We start from the raw sequence: 25,184 nt of genomic DNA on the forward strand, positions 1-25,184 counted from the left end.
ACGAAAAACTACTTAAATTTCAGAAAGTTTCAATAGGATTCTAAGTAACACTATTAATAAGCCCTCACAGTTGTTATCATGCCTTTTTTTTAAGGAATGATGGTCACATAACAAAATGAAAGATTATCCAGCTTGTTACGCACCATAATGGCGGTCGTTATAATGCGTTTTCGTAATATGCGAACCTCTCTGCTTTCGTCGGATTTGGGATTTTTGAAAAATTTTATATATTTTTCTTTTGATAAAATATATGAAGGGTTGGTAATTTACTACGAACTTTGCATCATAACGTCCGGCATTATGGCACGTAAAAAGCTGGATAGGTATTAAATGATTCCTGTTAATTTTGGTGCCCCAGCCATCAACATTTATTCAGAGACTTAAATGAGTTTTCTCGTAAATAAAACGTTGAAATGACGAAACCCGCGTGCAATTGCAAGATTGTAATTGTAAGATTGCAGCATATTTTTAGTAAAGTGCTTCTATAATATTCAAAATTCCAGTAAAAACAGTTTCAGGAAAAATATTTGCAATAAAGTTGAATGGAATGCGAATGCCTGTTTTGTACCATGATCGGACCAGCATTCTCCTGAGACTTAACCGCTTCACTAGGCAAAGTGAAGAGATATTGTACGTAGGAACAATTCACGAAAATGTTTTTGTTAGATTTTTTTGTTCCTTGAAAAAAATCCGACAAAAATAAACAAATGGATCTTAAATAACATGGCTGAATTGATTACATTAGTTACAACGGGTTCACTCCAAAAGCTCAAACCGGGAAAAAAAGAAAGATTATAGCTTTTTAACTATTTCTTTGCATTTTGGTGTCCCTATACACTATTTTTTTCGATACTTGAATGAGTTTTCTAGTAAACATAACGTTGATGCAACGAACCCGGCGAGCAATTACTATGCATACTCTCACGTAAGTTGACGCGTTTTGGTAATAGCTAGGGGCACCAAAACTCATAGAAATGGTTTAGTAGCTATAATCAAACTTTTTTTTTGGTTTGAGCTTTTGGGTAGCACTTTTTTCATTTTGTCGACCAGTGTTACGATATATATTTTTGTTCCGATCATGATTTATACTCTTCCAACCATAAGACCATTTCTATAGTCAGATTTGCTGCAAATTATTGTTTTTATGTAAACTAGACAGATATACTATGCCCATAAACGTATTTGTGTGTATTACATGCGATAATAATGGTGAAAATGTGACAGAAAAATCAATGTGCAGGTTGGACTCGATTATCCGGAGACTCGATTATCCGGAAACTCGATTATCCGGAATTTTAGACTCGATTATCTGAAAATTTTAGTTTTCTGGTGTCCGTTTTCAAATTTTATTCCAAAATTTTGCCTTTACCATCCCTTCTGGCATATTTGTTACCATTTAAGTTACTTCTGGCATGTTTGGGACATGTTCGAATTAAGTGAAAATAATCAATGTCCAACTTATATTTTTACTTCTCAAGATTTTACAGCTTTTCGCCTCAGAAATAATTTCTGGTTACGCCACTGCATCATACAAGTGAAATAAAGAAAAGAAATATTTATTTTATGTTCGTTAATCGCAAAATTTCAGTATTTTTTGTGTAATTCGATTATCCGGAAAACTCGATTATCCGGAATGAAAAAAATTTTGATGTTCCGGATAATCGAGTCCGACCTGTACCTTGAAAATAGTTTTGATTGTTCCGATCATGTTACGTAACCTTATTTCGACATCACAGCAGCATTTCGAGGTCAGAAGAAAATTTTGTTATCCGCCTGCGTGGCTAAGAGTACTCCACTTATGCTATCTGCCTCCATCCGACACGAGAAGAATTTGATTTGATTGTCTTCCTTCCAAGTCGTAACGTGATACAACGTGTTGTTTTGTTGCGTGGCTGAGAGTTCTACTACCGCTGTTTATATAACAAGAAAATTTGGTGGGGCCAATTACAACATCGGTTTAAAATCGAAATTGAGCTTATGATTGGTTAGTCGCTGCCCTTTCTTTTCCAAATGATTTTCGGTTTATTTTTTTACTGACTTGTTTTCAAAAACATATGCTAATTAGTATACCAAACTTCACATATCAATTAAGACATTAGAGCTCAAGATCTGTTAAGTTAAGTTAATAATACGTGCTTTCAGAACGGCACTTGGCACGTACAATTCCATGCAATACCCACAGACAAGCAGACGTGCCTCTTCGAAGAAAAATCCTGAAAAATCTTCGTCCTTATTTGAAATGTTACACTCATGCGCCACCATGTGAGCTTATAGGCTTGCGTAGAACTGCATAGAGCTGTTCGTTGCAATACTTGACTCTTACTGTGAACAACAGAGCAGCAGCAAAGCAAGCGACACATTTGATCGTATCGTTCCACAGCAGACGGACCAACCGGCACCGTAGCACTGCATAGCATTGCTGAACATGTCCGGGCATTTTAGTAATATTGTCCAAAACTGTCGCGTTGTGTTTGCTTTCAGCAGTAGCGTTTATTGTTGTCTAGTTTTGCTTGCTCGCAGTGTGTGCGGAGAATTACAAGAGAACTTTAATCATCCCATGTCATCGGTGAATGGCAATTCAACATAATGCTGAATCAAACAAACTTGTCTCTGTTGATAACAATAAAAAAGCATTCTGAAATGTTCTAAAACATAAAACAAAAAAGTTAATATATTCTTCTGTCAACGGTAAAAACCTTGAAAGCGACAACACCTACGCAAAAAGCGTATAATTGAGTTCTTGTAATCTTTTTCAAAGTCATTGAAATCAACAATTATTTTTTTTATCACCTGCATGAAGTTATATCCTAGGGCGGAGCTCACTTGTATGAACTTTATCCGTTTAATGTCGAACAATTTCCGATCTAAGAATATTCGCTTGTATCGTTTTGGGCTACAATTTCAAATACCTTCAGTTTTACAGTTAACTGTTTGCTAAGAAACGAAAATTATACCGCTGAGTTAAATGCCATGTGGGTCTTAGCAGTGAAGCTTAAAACGAAGGTTTTTCTGATTCTCATGTGTATCATGTGTATCATCGATATTTATCGTTATTATTGATAATCGCCTCATGCCGATAGTATCGTTAAATTTTTAGCGTCAACGATAATTATCGATTGGTCGCAGGCGGCACATCAGGTGGAACAAAACATGCGAATTATTTCTTGTACTTGCAAAATATCATATAGTAGTTATCCTAAACGACCAATTATTGTTCCTGGTTCTCTACTGGCCGAATAGACCTCAGTAAAGTTCACAGGTGAACAATCATTGTGCCTGTTTTCGCCGCCTCGCACAGCCAGAAAAAGTTCTCGATAGTTTATCGGTAATATCGATATAAACTTGGAAGCAGGATCGGAGTAAACCATGAACGCGAACGGACGGGTTTTTTTTCTGTTAGTTTGGATATTAAAATTTTTTTAGAAAAAAAGTGGTATAAATGCCATTTTCATTGGTGGATTATTTAGTTTATTCCTGCCCGGAGTTGTGGTTAATCAAGATCTTGAAATAGAGAAACAAAGTTTGGTGCGGTCATTTTTGTTTCTCTGGTCAGTGGTACGCAAAGTATATCGTGGGAGTACGTGCAACGCGTTGCTAATCGCTAAGTTTTCTTAATTATTGCGTGTGAAAACAGTGAAAAAAACATGAAAAGTTGGTGTTAAATACGTTAATTGGCCTTGATTATTCTCGAATGTGCGTTTTGTGGAGAAAAAAAACGACCTCGTTGGACTTTGACCGGCGTAAAAAGAAACGGGAAAATAACTATCAGAAGAGAACAGTGCTCACTGGACACAGATAAAGCAGGATAAATCTTTTGCCGGATTATTGAGATCACGGAATTTCCTTAATGCATATTTCTGTTAATAAGCTAAGTATATTTTTTCCTTAGTACTGAAAATCTGTTCAAAGTTTCATCCGCGATGGACGTTTGCCACGCGGGGGCTAGAAACATAGCAACAAAAATCTTTTTTTTTTGTTTTTATTTGGTGTAGACCAGTGACCCGGGGTTGCCAGCTATAATAAAAAGACTACGAACTTAAATTCAATCTGATGACTCTTGTTGGGCTCGTTTTATAATTAGTTTGGCTTTTGAAAAATGAGCTGTGAATGCATGACACTCTTACAAAACAAAATAGGCAGTTTTACAATATAGTTTAAAAATAGTTTGAAAATTCAATATCGCGCTCGACAAGTATTTGATCCCATCGTCTACCATGCCCTAACTGGTCGGTTACAGACATTTCACTTAGTTCTATGCTTTTATTTTATGACTTTTCTAGCTTTTGGACAATTGTAATACACATAAACAATTTTTATTTAATTTTACAGTAACCGTTTTGGTCGGGCTGACGATAGTCCACGACAACTAAAGTTTGATTGCGATTGTATTGGCATTTTGTTAATAAACTTAGCACTTTGTTTGGTTTGATATGCATATTTGCATTTTTCCTAGTTTTTAGGCTTTGGAGGCATGAAACTTTGCCAGTAGGTATCTTAGTTTATTTATTATAAGAGAGAACCGGTGCGAAACACCGTGTCCCTGCGCGTCTGCGTCGGTAGAAGGGAATAGTGCTGCCGTGCATAACGCTCCGGTGTAAACGCGTCTTCGGCTCGGGTTAGTTAAGCACATCTAAGGGTTTACAGAGTGTAGTGAATCGCTTTTTAAGAACAGACGAATGTCGTTAGTCGACCTGTTAAGCAGAAAGCCATATCTCCGGGTGACCGAATATCTACCGTTATAATTTTCGGTATAAAGAGGGTCCTTCACGAAGAAACGACAGGAGTGACGAGACGTTAACGTGGACTCAACTCCAGTAGTTTTCGTAAAATCGTGTAGTCAGCTGAGATAAATCAATGGGAGATACGTTTCGGTAGTTGTATAAGGACTTCATAAACAGATGTCCGAATGTCACGTCGATACCTTCCATGAGTTCGTGTTTTCTACAGATAGATTATCAACGCGATGTAGTTTTCGGTATAACCTCTTGGAGGAAACAATAGAAGTGTCGAGACGTTAACGTGGATAGAGCTTTCGTAGCTCTCGTAACATTGTGTAGTCGGCTGAGATACACCAATGGGAGACTCTCTTCGGTAGTTGCATGATGATTTGTTGAGGGAATGTTCGAATATTTTAGTCTGTATTAATTTAATCGCAGTTCCGGTATTCTCGTGTGCCCTTTTTTCGGTGGTATATCAAACAGAACGAGTTCGAATCGCGTAATAATTTTCGCGGAGGTTAATATGAACTTGTAGGCGCGATATTTGCTATGAACCCGGTACCCGAATTCAGCGCATCGTTTACCAAAACGAAATCTGCTGCAAACCCTTCCCTTTTCTCCAACATCCCAGTGATTTCTCGTGGAAGTGCAGAGGTGTTCTCGGCTTCCAATAAAGCGAGTATCACGTCAACATATTCCTATACAAACTCCTTATTTGACCTGCATTCGGATGCGGCCGGCGCTGGTATTGCCTAACATAAAGATTTAGATCACCAGTTTTTACACATTAAGGATGAATGTTAGTCCCAAACATCATCCATTGGTTCTCTGTGTAATTTCAGCTGATCTGGCAAGTAGCAACCGCGGGCGGTCAATCATGCTCATGCTCATGCTCATGCTCAATATCGATATAAACTTGGAAGCAGTCGATGTTATCGTTAACGATTTTGCTCGATATTTGCCTTCACTATTGATCGTTACGTTTGTCTCTCCACCGGTCGTTAGAGGAAGAAAGGATAGCAACAGGAGAATATCATATTGCCTTAGCAGCAGCAGGTGTGGTCTGGTGCGGTGCAAGGGAAAGTGTGGGGGAAGGGACTACTTCGGCAGCGGTTGAGTTGAGCGAGAGTAGGAGAGATCCACTGTCATTTTCTCTCTTTCTCTGACAAAAAATCTTTTTCATGAGTCATATGGTTACGAATATAATAAGATCTGATCTCTCATTCTTTTTTGAGTTTTTGACGTGGGACTATGTGTTTGTTTTATATACTGGGGTACATTCGGTAAAGTTGGAACTGAAACTGGATTTCAAACTATACTAACAGCATAACCACATGAGAAATAACAATAACCAATATGTTGTTGAATAGATAAAATGTTGGACAATTTTGTAATACGCTAGTTATCATTTTTATTTTATTGCTCGCTGGAAAAATTGATGAAAAGTCCAAGAACAAATTTACGCCGTACAGTGCAGGTGGAGCAGAGTGCCGCTAGTAATTCGCTATTATTGCTGCGTTACACGATTTCTATTCGTGGGAAATCAATAAAAAAAACTGCAAGGCTGCTGATGGTGATTAACAGTTTATCTCATGAAAATGTTTACCATAAACACCATATATTACTCAACAAGAATTGAACATTTTTGCGACAGTTATAAATTATAAGTTACTTAAATTTCATTTAATCTTCGATGTTCGTTAGATCATTGTGACCGGCACAATATCGAAAGAGAAATTTACAAAAATACAAAAATATAGAAGATCATGGCGAACGCTTGTAAATTTTATGTATATTCGCTAAGATTTATTCAGATTTATTCAATGCAAAAGAAGATGCATTTCAACATTGTTAAAAGATTTTTTTGACGTAGGACTACGTCTTTGCTTTCTATACTAGATTACATTTTGTGAAATTGAAAATGAAACTGGCAAATGTTGCGTCAGATTTCAAACGATTATAGCAAGCGAACAATTTTATGCATCTTAGTCAATAATATGTCAGTGGATAGACAAAATGTGTAACAGTTGTTTGATATAATGTTTAACATTGTTGCTTTACTGCCTTATGGTGAAAGAAGGTGAAAAGTTCCAAGGTCAAGCTTTCCCATTCATTTCCCTCGCTATTGGGTTGTTTCCGAGCATGGATAACAATAACATGGACGGAATAAATTCCACTACCTACACATTTTGACTCAACAAAGTGTTTTGGTTTGTTTGTCTTTCTCTAAGCTGCGTGGCCACACCCTAATGGCAAAAACCTACTCTGAACTCGATACAAAAGACTGCGTGTAATAAATTCAGCTTCAGTCTAGTTTGTCACACACTAGCGAGTGGAGTATAGCTGTTAGAGGTACGCGACATTGAGAAACGAGAGCTGCATACGAGTCAACTTCCAGGCACTGCGGTGCATGTTACCTTTGTTTTGCATACGGCAGCAACAGTTACCATCGTACGCTGCAGGATATTTTGCTGGCACAGCGAAGAGCAAATGTTATTATGCGCGACCCAGCAAAATATTCAATGCTACCGGTGGTATTTATTGGTGGTTATTTTGCATACGGCAGCAATAGGCACCATCGTACGCTGCATGATATTTTGAGGGGAACAGCGGAGAGCAAATTTTATGCGCGGTCAACAAATTATTCAATGTTACCGGTGGTGGTGCGATCATCAGCGTTCACTAGCATACATTTCGAGCTGAAGATTATGGAATCAGTTCTTTTCAGAACTATAAATGTTTGTAGATAAGAGTTATGAGAATTTTCACAACTACTACTTGTGTGAAATGTTCATTTATTTCTCAATAATCATTTTTACGATAATGACCTGCGCCCTGGTAGTGTTGCCTATGAATAGTAGTGTTGCCTATGAATAGTTTATCATAGCAAGATAGAACCCTCATTTCAAGAATTTTCACTGCTAAATTGTGATTTTCTGGTTTAATTGTTTCTTTGTGCCCACTCGAACACCGTTACCAGTCAAATATTAGTAACGAAAATTAGTTAATCTTAGAACCAGAGTGATTATCGCATCGGGAAAGCAAAAACTTTCTTTTGATGCTTATGAAAATCACTCAGTAGTATCGCAGGTGTTTTGGTTTGTTTGTCTTTCTCTAAGCTGCGTGGCCACGCCCTAATGGCAAAAATCTACATTGATATCGATACAAAAGACTGCGTGTAGAAAATTCAGCTTCAGTCTAGTTTGTCACACAATTGCGAGTGGAGTATAGCTGTTAGAGGTACGCGACATTGAGAAACGAGAGCTGCATACAAGTCAACTTCCAGGCACTGCGGAGCATGTTACCTTTATTTTGCATACGGCAACAACAGTTACCATCCTACGCTGCAGAATATTTAGCTGGCACAGCTACTGGAGGGCATAGCGGAGAGCAAGCTTTATTATGCGCGGTCAAGCAAAATATTCAATGCTACCGATGCACAGTGGTTCGAATTGTATGGCAAGGGCGGTCATAAATCATTCCTGTACAATATTGATCTTGAAAACTTCTGGATTCGACAGAATCAGGTGTGTTTTGACTATAACAACCTTTTTTGGGACTGTCATCATCAAACTTGTTTCAATTTTCTGGTATTCCATAGTATATGCATAATAGGGTGCCAATAGAATATAGGGAAAAGTGAAAATGTTAAAATTGTTAAAATGCGGCAGTTTTCAAAAGTTTTGCCTTCTCGAAAAAGGTCCTTATGCAAAATTTAAGCTCAATCGGGTTTCGTTAAGTGAGCCCTCAAAGCGATCAAAGTTTGACTTTTCTACCATTGGAAAAACCTCAAACAAATTTGATACTGTTTCAGAAACCTCCCGTATTTCAACACCAAATATCAAAATTCGAATATAGACAAATGTTTGAGAACAAATATGTAAATTTGAGCTGAATGTTCCACAACCCTTCTAAGAAACTATGCAGAAAACATAAAATTCAGGCGAAAAAGTAACCATCTTCAGACGCTTGCCATCGATTTGGATGCAAATATCTACAAATGGAACCTTCGACAAATCTTTCCTGAGTCCTGAGTCTTTCGTTTGGTGGTAATTTGGTGATAGTATCTCGCGCGGAACACATTTAAAAGTTTACATAAATTTTATTACGGGTGGTGCTCTTTGACTTTAATACTGCGTTCCCTCTTACGACTAATTTTGAGACAAGTTTAGCACATATCTATCCAAACAACATCGCAATAGCAAAACATACCTGTTTTCTGAAAGTTCATAATGAAAATAAACATATGAAGGGACTGAATTTGTTCCAAGGCGGATATATACACAATGTAAAAAACACGTACTGCTTAAGCTGATTTTGCAAGTGTCAAACACCTTCACTTATCTCGTGCTCAAAAGTTAACTTTTTATGAATTAGGCCAACAAAAACAGTTTTTCAGCATTCTCAGGCTCATAACCGATCCAATGAATCGATAATAAGCAGAAAACAAAAAAACTTTTTTTCTATTATTGACCTATGGGCGAACCACTGTGCGATGGTGCGATCATCAGCGTTCTGTAGCACGAGTTTCTAACTGAAGATTATGGAATCGGTTGTTTTCAAAACTATAGATCCTAGATGCTTAAAGATAAGAGTTATGAGAATTTCCGCAGCTACTACTAGCGTAAAATTTTCATGAATTCATGCATCGTTAGTTCTACAATAACGACCATCAAATATAAATGGTAGTGTTGCCTATGAACAGTTTATCGCAGCATATAATATATACATTTAGTCCTACGTCACCATTTCATACAACCCCCAGGGCTATATACCTTGTAGGATTACCAAATATATAGGCAAATGAAAAAAAGTTGTCAGGTAAAAAAACTGGAAAGAATCCTTTTGAACACTTAACTATGTTGTAATTGTTAATTGCTATGTTTTTTTGCCGGAACTTGTTGATAACTTTGACATATCTTCTAGTGTTCTCCTATAAGCGAGCCTTAGTAACGGCTTCGAAATTATTTTATAAATTAAATGATAAATTTGGTATGATTAGATCTAAATAAGACAGAGCCATTCGTTATGATAACGTAGGTATTGTTGGATTTGAGAGATTTGGTTGAAGTTAGTTTTTGAGGAAACAGAATTAATTACAATTTAGACTTATAACGACAAATTCTTGGTGCTTATTCATTAACAGCGATACGGTTGTGCTTTTTCAAATAAATGTTTGAACAGAAAAAAACACTAAAGGCATAGAATCGCCAAGTGCAAAAGAAATTCTCTCAAGTGTTGTTGAATATATTTCTAAAAAAAAATCAAGGGAATGCTGAGCATGAAAATACAAAACCTTTACCTCTTAACCTTTGTATTACAGTGTTTAATCCTACGTCATTATTTCATACAACCACTAGGGATTTATGCCCTTCAGTATATTCTACGAAAATACACAATAACTACACAATATAAACGTTAAAAGTTTATTGAACTTGAAGAAAAGGACAAAATTATTATCTTCAAATTTACCGAACACACTACACCGATTAAACAAACCGTTTTGGCAATACAAACATGTTTATCATTGATAGACACTCGTTTCAGTAAATTCGATTCATATGTCAGCACAAAGTCCTTTGTGCTAAAGGAAAATCTAACTTTGAGAGTTCCTCCTGAACCGAGTTCCTATTGAAAACAAAAATGTTTTTAGAGACAAAAAGGTTTGTTTGATCGGCATAGTGTCTTCGGCAAATTTGTTAATTATAATTTTGTCCTTCCAAAAAAAATCACTGCAAAAAATTTAAAGAGCAAATCTCCTTTTTAGAAAATTTCAACTTTTTAATTTCTCCAAGCTCAATCAACTATCAATGTTTAGCTAAATGAAATTACTGCTTGCAACTAAAGCTATTTTACTAATCAAAAACCATTTTAGCTTTGTTTTTTTTTTTTTTGAATATTTTACCTATTTCCTCCTAGCTAATCTTTTGTAGTTTTTACAAAAACAGAAATATTTGTTCTGAAAAGGAGCTTTACAGGATAATTATTTTTAACATTTTTCACAATTCATACTTTTACCAGAAAAACAAAATATTTATCTACAACTTTGCCGAAGATGTCGCACCGAACAAACAAACCATTCTAGTTTTAAAAATATTTGTAATCATCAATACCCTTTTAATAAACTAGTCGTGCATAAAAATTACACTGATAGAACAAATTGACATTTATTTCTTATAAGAACTTCTGTTCAAAGTTTCAGCCTAATCAAAAATGACAAATAAAAAATATAATGAAATTGGGACATTTTTTATTACGTTGCTCAGGGCACATTTTCGTTACACATTCCACAGTATGCTACACTACTAAAGAAAGACGTAGTCCTACGTCAAAAATACAAAGCATCGGCTCGGTTATCCGAAGTGGAATGTTTTAAAAAACTCCAGATGATCAAGTCCGGCCTGTATGTTGGTATTGTTGCAATAATTTAATATTATAAAAATAGACAACTTGAACAGCATATATTTTGTTGAAATTTGTGAAACAGTGACAAAATTGATTCTCTCAGCAAATAGCATTAAAATCAAAATGTACCTAACTGCTTGTGGAAGTGTTAAAAAGAGAATGAACTGTCATCTATTGTTATTTTCAGCTAGGTGAATCAAGCAGAATTCAGCGGGAAGTATTGTTATTGCTAAACAGTAAATCGTTACTCAGAGATATTTTCTACTCGAAGGATTTCTCATATTCATTGTGGTTTTATTCAATATTCAAGAATTTTCTTGGTTACAATGCAAAGCACATGGGGGATAAATTTTCTTATATATATATATATATATATATATATATATATATATATATATATATATATATATATATATATATATATATATATATATATATATATATATATATATATATATATATATATATATATATATATATATATATATATATATATATATATATATTTTAGTGTATTAGCTTAATATTAGAAATTTCACGAAAAAATTGATTTTCTAATCTAAAATGCTTTGATTTTTGGACTTTTGACCAGAACTATAACATCTATTCATCTGCTAAATCTTGTAAATCATGTTCATCTTGCTGGAAGGTTAATTTTCTTTCCACAAAAAGATGCCAGATCTTTTTTAAAAATTTTTTCAACCGTTCGAAAGCCGGAAATTATACTTTTAGTTAGAAAAATGGACTCGAAGTTCGCAAATTTCTGACGAATTGAGTAAAAATCTCAGAAATTCTGGAAACTGCAAATATCTTCAAATTTAACAAAATCTGTATTTTGCGAACAATCCTCCACATCCAGTGTCCCTGGTGTCAATGAAATCATCATCCGAATCACATGCTAACTTACATGCTTTGATTTTTTTGCTTCTTCCGTTTTCAATCTGAATGAAAATTTGAGTTATTTCTTTTAATTTTATTTTTTTTTACTAGTTAAGCAACTAGTTGCGTTATTCGGACGTCACTGAGCATAAGAAACAATTCTGAACATTGTGCCGAACTTATTCTGTTTGACAAGCGTTGGGAAAACATTGATAAAGTTGGAGAAAACGAACCGGCCGCAGTCCAGCCTCAGTCAGCCTATTATAGAGCCTATTATAGTCAGCCTATTATATTATAATAAAAATTAAAATAAAATTGTAGCTTTTGATTACGTCACATGAGACCTTCTGTCTAGCATATCACAGCGTAAACAGTCTCTTAAACTCGTAGCGGGCCTCTGTTTACAAGCACAAATTACTCCCGTTTGTGAGCAGCGGCACAAAACTACATATTACATATTGTTAAATGAAAACGGAAATGAAAGTTTAGATTTACTTAAGCGAACCGCAGAGAAATCTACGTGTTCTCATTAACGTCACATGCGGTGGAAAATTTTAGTAAAATAGTTGCAGGTCGACAATTGATTATATAATAGATTTTATTTAAAAAAAAACTACAAAAACTGTTATTATTTACCCACTTTATTCACTCAACTAAATAATTATTTTTTTATTGTTTTAATAATAATTTTTTATCTTTCGTTTTTTTGGAAAATCATGATGTTGCCTCACTTAATTACTGGGAGTATCTGACTAACATTAATTTTACGATATACGGTTATGAGCTTTGATTCATTAAAAGTTTTCCGGAAAAAAATTATGACCAGCATTTTGAAAATTTCAATTTTTTATTGGTCAATAAACTGAACCTGTTAATTCGGTCTGTGAAATTATGAGACGCGTTTGCGAAACCACAAAAGAGCAACTTCATTTAACGATTGAAACTTACCGTTTTCCAGTGAATCGACAGACTCTCCAAGCTCTCTAAAGCACAGCTTCACGCTTCCAATTTCTCTTGCAGGATAACTCAAAAATTCCAGCAGTCATTCTTCTACTTATGTTGTGAGCATTCCGCAAATTAGTACCGAAAATAGCTATCCTATAATCCCTTTGCGCTCACAGAAACTATACCAAAATTTCAATCACTTTCATCAACCATAGTCTGCAAACTCAAGCCGCATATCACCGCCGAATTTCCTTTGCCACGAAAGTTGATTACGCTATTTATAAGTTTTTCTTTTAAACCACTCCGAACCGCATTCAACTGATCTTGCTTGCAGTGCAGTTTCTCCCTACTCCAGTTTTTCACGACCCCTTACCGAAGTAGCAATGATAAATTTTCATTAAACCTCGTTGGCACGATAAAAATTCATAAGTCCAATCTCATTTCATTCCGTCGTCACAACCCCGCAAGCATACCGTTGTTTTGTATTTGTATTTGTTGCAAGGTTGAAGGCTACCATCCGCGGGGGAGCTACCCTTCGCACACGAGAGTAAATAATCACGAGAGGCCACGGCTAATCACACCGACTGAAATATCACCTGTGCTAAACGGTTGCTTAGTCTTCACTTTCTTACACATTAAGTGGCATCAGCTCGACGACGACGACGAATAATTAAATACTTTACTTAAATTAATCGCTTGTCGCATTTTATCCCTCATTTGCGAAAGGACACACTCACGCCAACGATACGACCTACGTCAACCCATCCTGACTGGTGCTACTGGTGCTGCACTTTGCAGTGGCGCCTAGTCTGAGTCAGGTGTCAAGGATTTCCTAGCTGGGAACAGCGCGCAAATATTTTGGAATGTAATTTTAGCTCACAGTAATTGACGATGTTCATTTAATTTTCTTCGCATAAAAAATGCAAACACCTATTTTCACCTCACAAACTGCTTACTCGGGCTAGGGCTAGGATAGGCCACAGGATAGCTCAAATTTTCCTCTGCGAGATTGCCCCCGAAACTATGTAACCGTCGCGCTCGAAGTACCGTCGCTGACTGACATGCTTGCATAGTAGGCGCCCAACTTTGTACCTATCCTGGCGACGACGTCGACGCACTCGGGCGGACATGGGCAGGCAGGCACAATAGGCGCGTGGTTCGACGGCACTTTGCCTCACTGATTGGGGTGCCAAAGTATGAATGGAAAACAACACCACTGATAAGCTGCTCCGAACGGGCAAGAAGCTGCGAGAGAGGAAAAACCATGCCCTCAACAACAGCCATCAAGGACATGTGCTCGGGGCACTCATTTGCTCTTTCTCTTTGTCGGTCTCTCTGTGAGTGCTGGCAATTATTTGGCGGGAATAAAAATGAGCATCGAGTATAAGCAGGGCTGCCGGTTTAGATGATTCAACTTGAATTACATTCTATTGAATTTTTGTTCGGTTGTGCTCTTTTTGCCTATTTGGAATTGCGGTACAGTAGCTACTGATGCTGAATAAACTTCAATGTCAACTTTATTACACCTTGAATGAAGTATAATTTTGCTATAAATTTCAATTTGCCTTTAGTACATCAACCCAAAATACAAATATTAAAATTCACATGCAAAGTCCAAAAAGTAAATCTGAGTCTAACATCAAATCAAATGTCCGACGGCGTCCTAGCTGGAGCAGAATGTCAGTGATGGTTGTTGAGACCATTGACGGATCATCGGCTGCGATACTGCGAAGATTTCAAGAAGCTAGCGTATGCTGACCAGATGAAAATAGTGGATAGTTTCAGACTGTGTCAGGTATGCCTCAACGAACACGCCCCATGCAAGTTCAAGCTGCGTTGCAACATCAACGAGTGCAGAAAACCTCATAATCCTCTTCACATCCGGTACAGGGCGTAGTCAGTGTGCATACTCGGCCTGACAATGTGACGTTGTTTCGGTTTCCTGTTGACCTTCACTACGGCGAACAGTTGATTACAGTTCTGGCGTTCCTGGACGAGGGAGCAGACACAGCCGGTGATCGATTTGAGACCGGACTTCTGTGGAACACGGATGATCCGCAGTTTCCTAACAGCTGAAGTGGCTACAGCAACTAGACACCCAGAACCCAGAGTAACGTCAAAACGTCTACCGGCAAGTCGAGGAACACCAAGAGAAAGGATACGCACACTTGGGAACGGTTGAAGCAATGGCCGAAACTGTACCTGGTAAAGTGTGGTATCTACCCCTGAATGTTGTCAGGAATCCCAAAAAGCCAGATACAGTGCGTCTTTTTTGAGAAGCTGCTGCGTTCGTACAAGGAGTGTCCCTCAAATCCAAATTACTGCAGGTACCCGGCATGCTTTTTCCGTTGGTGATCATCTGATTCTTCGAAAGCATGCATTTGACGGTGATGTACGCGAGATGTACCACCAGTTTAAGATGATCGCACGAGATAAGCTTTTTCACGAAAACCCTTAGAATCCTCCAAAGGTCTATGTAATGGACGTTGCAACTTTCCGATCGATAGGTTCACCCTGCTCAGCCCAATTTGCGAAGAATCGCAACGCGGGAAATTTCACCGGATAATTATACATCGCCATTATGTTGACGATTACTTCGACAGCGTCTACACCATCGAGAAGGCCATAGATCGAACGAAGCAGGTAAGTACGTACACCTACGCGGTGAGTTTGAGATTCAAAACTGGGTGTCGCCAGAAGTACTGCAAAGTTTGGGCATGAAAACCCCAGTTCCAGGCAGGTGATAAATTTTGCTTTTCCACACAGCTTCGCGATGAACATAGACCATACCTAAGTGGAGACAAACGGCCTGCAAAACGAATTGTTCTCAGCTTCGTCATTAGTTCGCCCCACTGGGTATGCTTTCTCCGTTCACTATCCACGGGAAGATAATCGTTCAACATCTGCGGAGAAGCGGCTGTAACTGGGTCTAAGAGACGAGAAACGACTACTGGGATTTGCTGGAAGCGGTAGACGGGCCTCGGATGTAGAAAACGTTCGTATTCCTCGGTGCTATCCCGGAAATTCCCTCTTCTCTAGAGTCGAATCAATCGAGTTGCATGTCTTTACCGATGCTAGCGATCATGCGCACGGATGTGTCGCGTACTTGTGTGTCATTGTCGAAGTACTGGAAGTACTGGTACGATGCAGTCTGGTCATGTCTCGGTCCAAGGTAGCCCCGTTAAAACACCAGTCGATCCCTCGACTGGAGCTGATGGCTGTCGTCTTAGAAGCTCGTCTAAGCCAAACCGTCTTGTTAACGCCCTCCCTAATATCGAATGTCTGGTTTTCTGGACAGATTTCAGAACCGTGTGCAGGTGAAGCCATTCGGATCGGCACAATTTCAAACAATTCGTTGTGTTTAGGGTCGGAGAAATCTTGGGGTTGACACGAGTGACAAATTGGCGGTAGATACCAGTAAAACTCAACATAGCCGACATATTGACCAAACGGAATCGAATTCAATTTTTGCAGAGCGACAGTGAGTTCACCGGGCCATCATTCTTGCACCAGTTCGAAAAATAATTGCCAAGTTCCGACAAGCAGATCGAAAACACTGCTGAAGAAACAAGTGGTGTAGTTCTATTTCACGAATTGGTCACCGCCGAAAAATGTTCCCGATAGACAACGTTGCTGAGGGTAACAGCATATGCCTTGCATGTCATAAACAACTGCAAGCTCAAGAAGAAGAGTTTGCCGATCAACACGACGAAGGAAACCGAAAAACAACGGCTGCTGATCAAGACTCAGTATCCTTCGGTGCTACAACAGAGGAAGAGCACGAGAAAGCCGAGACCGTTCTGTGAAAGCAAGCACAGTTCGACGGCTTTCCAGACGAAATGAGAGTGCAGACTAGAAACCTGGCACTGAAACCAGGACAGAAACCCGAAAGGATAGTAAGATCCAGCAGCATTTACGATTTAACATCGATCCTTAACCAGGACGGTATTCTGCGGATGAACGGTCGAATGGAGGTAACAACCGGCACGCCGTTTGACACAAGATTTCCAGTCATTTTCCCCCAAAAGCATAGGCTGACGGAAAAGCTGCTACAACTTCGGACATGCCAACTGGGGGACCGTGGTGAACGAGCTTCACCAGCGATTCTGGATCCCGCATATCTGAAGGGCATTCTTTCAAGTCTCTCGACAGTGCATCTGATGCAAAGTGCACCGCTGTCTTCCATTGGCTCCGCTAATGAGTCCGCTTCCGGTTCAACGAGTGACATCCCACGTCGGACCTCTCAGTGCGGAGGGCATAGACTACTTGGGCCCCATTGACGTGATCGTCTGTCGGAAGAAGGTAAGAGGTGGTTCGCAGTCTTCACCTGCCTAGCAACACGAGCGATTCACCTCGAGGTCGTCCATACGCTCACAACCCAGTCCTGTATGATGGCCATCCATAGGTTCGGCAAGGCGCACGGGGTATTGACGGAGATCTTTTCGAACAGTGCCACGTGCTTCCAAGGGTCCGGCAGCGAATACGCAAAAACTCTTAGCAGTGCCACGACAGCGTGGCATTTTAATCCGCCTGCAATGCCGTACATGGGCGAAATATGGGAGCGGATGGTGCGATCGGTGAAAGTGAGCATGAAAGCGTTGGACGTCGGGCGAATTCTCACGAAGGAAGTGCAACTGACAGTCTTAGCAGAGACGAAAAACATTATCAACTCTCGAACGCTGACCTACTTGCCAATAAGGATGACACCCCGTTAAGCATACAGACGCGAGGCATAGTACGCTAGGCCCTTTTCCAATAACATGTATTGAGCTTCAGAGTATCATTTGGAAAACGGTACACTCGCGACCTTCGGCCGACTCACTGTTCGAGCGAATGCCGTCCTTACTCGCTACCACCCGTTCGGACTTAACTAAGGGAAAGAAACTCTGTTTGAGTAAACCTAGCAAACCGGTAGATCAGTCGTTTGTGTGCGAGAGGCCGCCGCTTCCGACGGCGACTCGGCGGCCGACTCAGACTGCGGAAACCACGGCGACCTTGTTGTATCGTGCCGTTTCAAATATACTATTATTGAAAAAAAAACCACGGCGACTTACTGCCGCCTCGTTTCGCCGCATGATTTAAAAAAATATTATGCTCAAACTAAACCCCCTAGGAACATATTTACACTTGAACTATGTAGTTCATACGTAGAATACGTAGAAAATATCTTAGTTGAATATATTCGACAACTGAAGAGAGATCAGTTCAGAGTGTGTTGAATATATAATTCATTGAATTTTGTCAATCATGAAATGTGCGACGTAATTTTCAATAGACATTCATAGTCACACATAGTCACGATAATTGGATCTCATGCGATCATACAACATTGTATTCGGCCTCGCGTCCATTAAGGCTTGCGTCCATTAGGCCGTACGTCCATTCGGCCTCGCGTCCGTTATGCCTTGTGGCAGTATGCCTCGTATCCATTATGCCTCACATCTATTATGCTTCGCGTCTGTATGCCTAGCATACTATGCCTAACATCCATATGCCTAGCGTCCATATGCCTCGTGTCTCGTCCCCGCCAATAAGAGTCAGCCAATGAAAGCGATTATCCGAGCCATTTTCTTAAGAGAACAGTAATGTCAGCTGATCTAAGAGTAGATAGTTCCGTCAATGCTGCCGAAGCCCTGCGAGACGCATGCATGCAGTCCCAGGACTTCGCCAACAACGCTTGAGAAAGGTGGACCAAGGAATATTTACTAACCATCAATAAGCGAACTAAATGATTCGAAGACTAGAAGCCGTTAGAGGTAAACGATCTCGTGTTCATCGTCGACGGGAATAACCGGATGTGCTGGACCAAAGGCATCGTTGAATAATTGTTCCAGGGAGCGGACGACCAATTCCGGTAGGGTTCCGTTGTTCAAATCATCACGTTGAGGGGACGTTCTTCCTCGTTGTTAGAATCGGTGAGCGTGGATAATCGACAAACGAATTAGTCATCTCGTTCTAACCATCATCTGTCTTCCTTTCGGGATTAGCATCCTTCTCAGTCTTCGTTGACTCACCGGGAACCTGGTTTTAAAAATAACATTAGCACCGGGCTCCCTATGATACATCCATTGTCTTGCGATGCAACCACGTATCCTTCTTCTGAGATAGACACAACCTCTTGAACCAGGAACATGCTTTTAGTCCATATGATCGTCACACTGGACCTATCTGCAACCCAGCTATCGTTTCCGAGAGGGATACGAAAGGGGTCCTATACGATCCGACAACGACTCAGAGACTGCTTGGTATAGCAGTTGCTGGGCCGTGTAGCAGTGGTTCAGGTTCAGTTGCGCCCATGGTATCGCAGCTGGTTTGCCGGCAAAGCTCTTGAGGCCTCCCATAAAGTGTTAAGTGTCCCTTTTTCTCGAACATACCAGGCATTTGGAAGACTTTCCGTGTTGAGGATTGAATAAACAGTCAAAAAAATTGAACGTATGCATTCCTTTTGGTGTATAACCGAGTATCACAACTGTGTGAACTGTTATATTGGCACCAGTGCTGAGAAAAATCACCGCCTAGAAACTCAAACAGACTGATATCAAGCCAACCTTAGCGTCAAATATCTTTTCTATGCACAAACATAAACTGTAGCTAGACAACGGTCGCTAGACAGATCGAAATGTTGATTTTCGATGAACACGTTTGTTGGTATTCATTCCTCAGTCAAAGTTCACATTCGTTTATATGTTGTCAAAGTTGAAATTCATTATCATCATCACGGAAATGAGAACGAATATCAGTGTCAGTAACTTGTACTGAATATTTGTATTACGTTAAGCTCAGATGCAATATTCAATATTAAATTTCTGGGATTCGACAAGCAACCGACTGACCTAGACCAGTTCATACGTAATTACAGCAGCCATATATAATTCATTAAATTTATTTAAGTTATAACGTTTAATACGTTTATTCTAATAAATGATATTTCTCATAAATAAGTTCAATCATAATCACAAACTTATTATTTGAATTCATGTACAATTGATCGGCTAGAGTGACCTGTCTAATGGTGATGATTCTTGGTTTCTTCTGTGTAATTTCATCATCTTTGAAAAAACCATGCTCATACGCTTCAAAAGAATGACTAGTACGGATATGCCGGATGATATTCCCGACGTCCAAAACGACTTAGGAATGTTTGCATTCGCTCCCAACATCAATTTGACATCGCCCACGTGCAATCAGCGGTAAAGCAGCTTCCTGTAGCGTACGCTTCCCTAAAAGAAGGTTTTAAATATTGAAGCAATTTTTACAACGTTGAAAACATATGGACGATAACCATACCTGCACAAAGCTTTCTAGTTTTAATAATATCGTTATCACGAGATTAGCTTCCAGTTGCTATCCATTTCAGATTATTTTCGAAATAAAAAAAATGTAACTGCTCTTCAAAAAATAACAGTACCTCAAATCGAAATTGATTTTTTTGCCTTTGAGTTTCATTTTCACGGTTGCTATTTTTGAATTGATAGATGAACCAATCCGAATATCTTCTGTTTCGTTCTTGTTGGGTATTATATTCATTTTGAGACGTCAAGTAACGATGAACACTTTTGTTTCATCACCTACACGACGAAAAAGCATAGTTTCAATGTTGTAAAACTCATTTGATAATTTTAACCACTGATTGGCACACATCTAGTACGTGAGTATCTACATACTGTCAGATGGTTTTGCTATCCAATCTTTCACTTTTTCCGCAACCTACAAACGAAGCAGTCGCATAGCAGAGACAGTAACACACATTTTCTGGTCCTTCAAACCGGATCGTCTATCGAAGAGGTAAATTAGTTTCACGATAACCAAATTTAGGAACGAAGTTTTCAATTGGTAGGCAGCACTGAGCACCTTCCAGCAACTTTTAACGCCAGGATTAATTGAGAAAAGAGAACGACACGTGGGTCGTATTGAAGTGCCGTGCTGGATATTGTCTTCAACGCACGGGTTGGACTCATCGGAAATGACACATGGGTCGTTTTTTCTGCTATACTTATCGATTTTTAGGTTATACTTCCGCAGCGCCTGGGCTGAAAATCGGCGAATTCTGATTCAGTTCGTACAACTCTATCGCGAAAAATCTCTAGGATCACGCCTTCCATCGCATGAGAAAGTAAAGCCGTTGGCGCTGGTCCGTTAATAAACGGGTCGTGAGTTAGGGTCCTGGGTGTGGAGTCGCCTCCCTGGGCGTCGGTGATTGGCCACAACAGTGGCGGAACTAGACCGACGGAAAATAAAGGAGAATAAAAAAAAAAAACTGAAACGACGCACAGGTCGTATCATTGTATTTTCCTACCATTGTTCTCCAACGCCAGAGTTATTATATAACTCGGGCAAGTTTGAGCTCTAGACACAGAAAGCTATCAGAAGAAATAATTTGAAAGTCGATTAGTCATAAAATTTAGAGAAATGAATAACATCTGGGTCATAAAAAAATGGTTCCAACACGTGGGTTGGACAAAAAATGGAATCGGCTCATAATTGAGGTTAGCCCTGTGCGAATCAGTAACGGCACCATTGCTGTAACATATTTCGCAATATAGTGGACGAATCAGTCGCGCAATACACTACATTTCGCATTTCGTCGCCTTTCTCTTTCACTAGATCATGGAAAATTCCGGAGACACGCTGGCTGCTGGGGGTAGTGGAAAACACATCGAACAAGAGATTGTTCAGGAACAACCGACGTATGCCATTATTCAGTCTGAGCTGGAAAGAGCAGTGATTCAGCGAAATCATGCGGCAACGCGCATAACGCAGATTATCGAAACAGTGGCAATCTTTGAAAATGAGATCGCCCTTCTGGAAACCAGGAGGGACATGTTGAAGGACTGTTACAAGACGTATGACCAAGCTCAAAGCAATCTCGAACAATGGATGCCGGAGAAGGCAGAAAATCGGACGGAGGTTAAGGTTAAATATCTGACAGGTCTGTTTTTTTTTTCTTCACAATCTGACAGGTCTGGCAACGTTTGATAAGCTGATCCAGAATAAGAGACCGGCAACTACCAGTACTTTCAGCAGAGATTCGGTACGTCTTCCAACAGTGGACTTGCCGACCTTCAGTGGTACTGGAGAAAATTGGTTGGAATGGATCGACAAATTCAATTCATTGATCCACCGAAGAAATTCACTGCCTACGATACAAAAGTTCGAGTATTTGAAACTATCGTTAAAAGGAGCTGCGCTGGGTCTTATCGATTCGCTACCGACTACCGAGACCAACTACAGTATTGCGTACGATCTTTTGGTTGACCGATATAATAATCCAAAGTTGCTCATCCAACAGCACACTCGCGAACTTTTTGAGCTGAAGGCGGTGGCCTTTGAAGCAGCAGTGTTATTACGCGAATTATTTGACTCAGCTCGGAAACATTCAAGATGCTTGAAGATTTTGGAGCAACCTGTGGACGCGTGGGACGCCATATTGGTACATCTAATGGCGAATAAGTTGGACTCAGCAACCAGGAGGGAATGGGAATCAACAGCTTCCGGAGCGAAACCACCCACTTACGAACAGTTGGAAAAATTTGTAAATGACAGATGTCAAGTTCTAGACGCTATGCCTTCAAAAGAACGGCAAGGTCTAGAGCCACCGGCAGTGAAACGCCAAAAAACGGAAATTCGTGCGTTTACCGCAAATCATCGTTTCGAAACACAAGGATGTGTAGCTTGTGGAAAGGATCATCCGTTGTATGGCTGCAACAGATTCAATGCAAAATCGATCGACGAAAAACTCAAGCTGGTTAAGCGGTTTGCCCTATGTTTCAACTGCTTGAAGGCAAATCACACCGCCGAGCTTTGCCGAAGCCGAGGATGTTTGAAGTGTGACAGAAGACACCACACGACGATCCATCGCGAGAAACATGTTGGTACATATAACAATAACCATGAGCGCAAGTTCCAGTTCGATACGAAATGTGAGTGAACTAATGCGATAGCTCAAAATGTTCAATTTATGAGTAATTTGTGTAATTTGTCTTTTCTTTTGGTTCAATAAATAATTACAGTAAACACAGATGTTGTTCATCACTACGCACCGGAAGTCTTGTTACCGACTGCATCAGTCTTGGTTCTGGGAACAAATGGTTCCAAAGTCTCCTGTCGGGCTCTATTGGATTCGGGATCACAGTCAAATTTCGTAACAAATTCATTTGTAAAAAGGATGGGTGGCTATGTATCCTCAACCAATGTAAAAGTAACTGGTATAGGTTAACAAGTGCAACCGGTCGTGGGAAAGACATCGATATTCTTTAAGGCTAGATTTTTCAACTACAGCAGAACGGTAACGTCGCTAGTAACCAACACAATAACCGGCGCAATACGGAGATTTATGCCGAAGCGCTCGACGACAACAAATCTGATTACTTTCACATCGTTTATTACTCGAGAAATTGAACGCGGTCATCAAGTAGACGCTATTTATATTGACCTCTCTGCTGCATTCGACAAGGTAAACCACGAGATTGCTTCGGCAAAATACGACAAAATCGGAATTAATGACAACCTCCTAATTGGCTTCGCTCCAACTTGACTGGCAGAACTATGTCTGTAAAACTAGGTGATTTTATCTCGTCCCCCTTCTGTGTTACATCCGGCGTTTCTCAAGGCAGTCACCTCGGTCCATTCCTTTTCCTGCTGTTTATGAACGATGTAAATTTGCTTTTCAAATGTATGAAATTATCTTACGCTGACGATTTAAAACTATACAACACAATAACAAATATTCATGACGCCCAGATGCTGCAACATGATTTGGAAGCCTTCGATAGTTGGTGCCGAATTAACAGGATGTCACTAAATGTGTCTAAGTGCTCAGCTATCTCCTTCGGTCGGAAACATGCCATGTATCGTCACGAGTACAGCTTACAAGGTACTGTTTTGAGTCGCGAAACGGTAGTTAGGGATCTGGGAGTTATGCTTGATTCGAAATTAAGCTTCAAGGACCATGCAGCTTACATAGTTTCAAAGGCTTCATCGCAATTGGGATTTCTGTTTCGCTTCGCTAAAAACTTCAAAAATGTGCACTGCCTTAAAGCGCTCTATTGCTCTCTGGTTCGTCCAATATTGGAATACTCCGCTGTTGTACCAAGACATAATTGCGAGGATTGAAGCCGTACAACGCAAATTTGTTCGCTTTGCCTTGAGACAGTTTCCTTGGCGTGACGCGCGTAACCTACCAAGCTATGAAAGCCGTTGTAAGCTCATCGACTTAGAGCTACTGGAAGCAAGGCGGATTTTGGCCAAGGTTTGTTTCGTTGGAGACCTTCTTCAGGGAATCATCGATTGTCCTTTACTACTCGGCCTCCTTGATATAAACGCTAGACGACGCAATCTCCGTTCACACACGTTTCTAACTATTCGACCTGCAAGAACTAACTATGCTCTACTTGAACCAGTGCTCAGCATGTGTCGTGTCTTCAACAGCTGCTACGAAGTGTTTGATTTCAACGCGTCCCGTGATAAAAACAAACGATGCTTGAGAAACTTTCTGTGTTAGTTTAATTGTTAATTAAGTAATTGTCATTAGGGTAAGAATTTTTATCTGTTGACAAATAAATATATGTAATATATATGTAATATTAACAGGAATACCGACACACGACGTGAACATAAACGATTGGGATTTGAACGATGTAAACCTGGCTGATCCTGAATTTCATTTAAGTCGTCCTGTTGATATACTTTTGGGAGTTTCAGTTCTGTTTGACATACTACGAAACGGAAACATACAATTAAGTGAGCAATTACCGCTCATACAGAATACTGCGCTAGGGTGGATAGTTGGAGGTAAAGTAGCACGCGTAAACACTGGCAATGACGTGAACCGGTTTCTGAATGAGAGAACAGTTAACCTTTCAATCAGAGAATTGACAGAGGAAGAAAATCTTTGCGAGGAACTGTTTGTCAATAAAACCAGACGAAGTGAGGATGGCAGATTCGTGTTGAGACTACCGACAAAGATAAATATCGAACAGCTCGGAGAATCCAGTTGCTTTGCTTTAGATAGGCTGCTCAAGCTAGATAAACGATTCGAGAAAAACATTAAACTACGAACTGATTATACACTCTTCATGAAGGACTATTTAACATCCAGGCACATGGAAAAAATTTAAGAAGACGACATAAACAATGATAAACCTATGTTTTACTTGCCTCATCACGCTGTACTTAAACCTGAGAGCAAAACTACTAAATTGAGAACTGTTTTTAACGCATCTGCCAGTACATCAATCG

At 39.5% G+C, this 25,184-nt stretch overlaps 1 protein-coding gene across 1 annotated transcript in view; it reads right to left on the minus strand.

Moving 5' to 3' along the window:
- The window catches only part of LOC129722575 (probable G-protein coupled receptor B0563.6), a 168,093-nt gene extending 154,066 nt beyond the window's left edge, over positions 1 to 14,027 (minus strand). Inside the window, exon 1 of the mRNA XM_055676155.1 lies at positions 12,951 to 14,027. The gene's annotated coding sequence lies outside the window, so the exon portion shown is untranslated. The remainder of the gene's footprint in view (positions 1 to 12,950) is intronic.
- Positions 14,028 to 25,184: the final 11,157 nt, after the last annotated feature.

The sequence above is a fragment of the Wyeomyia smithii genome, chromosome 1, assembly GCF_029784165.1.
Source record: "Wyeomyia smithii strain HCP4-BCI-WySm-NY-G18 chromosome 1, ASM2978416v1, whole genome shotgun sequence".
Taxonomy (NCBI): domain Eukaryota; kingdom Metazoa; phylum Arthropoda; class Insecta; order Diptera; family Culicidae; genus Wyeomyia; species Wyeomyia smithii.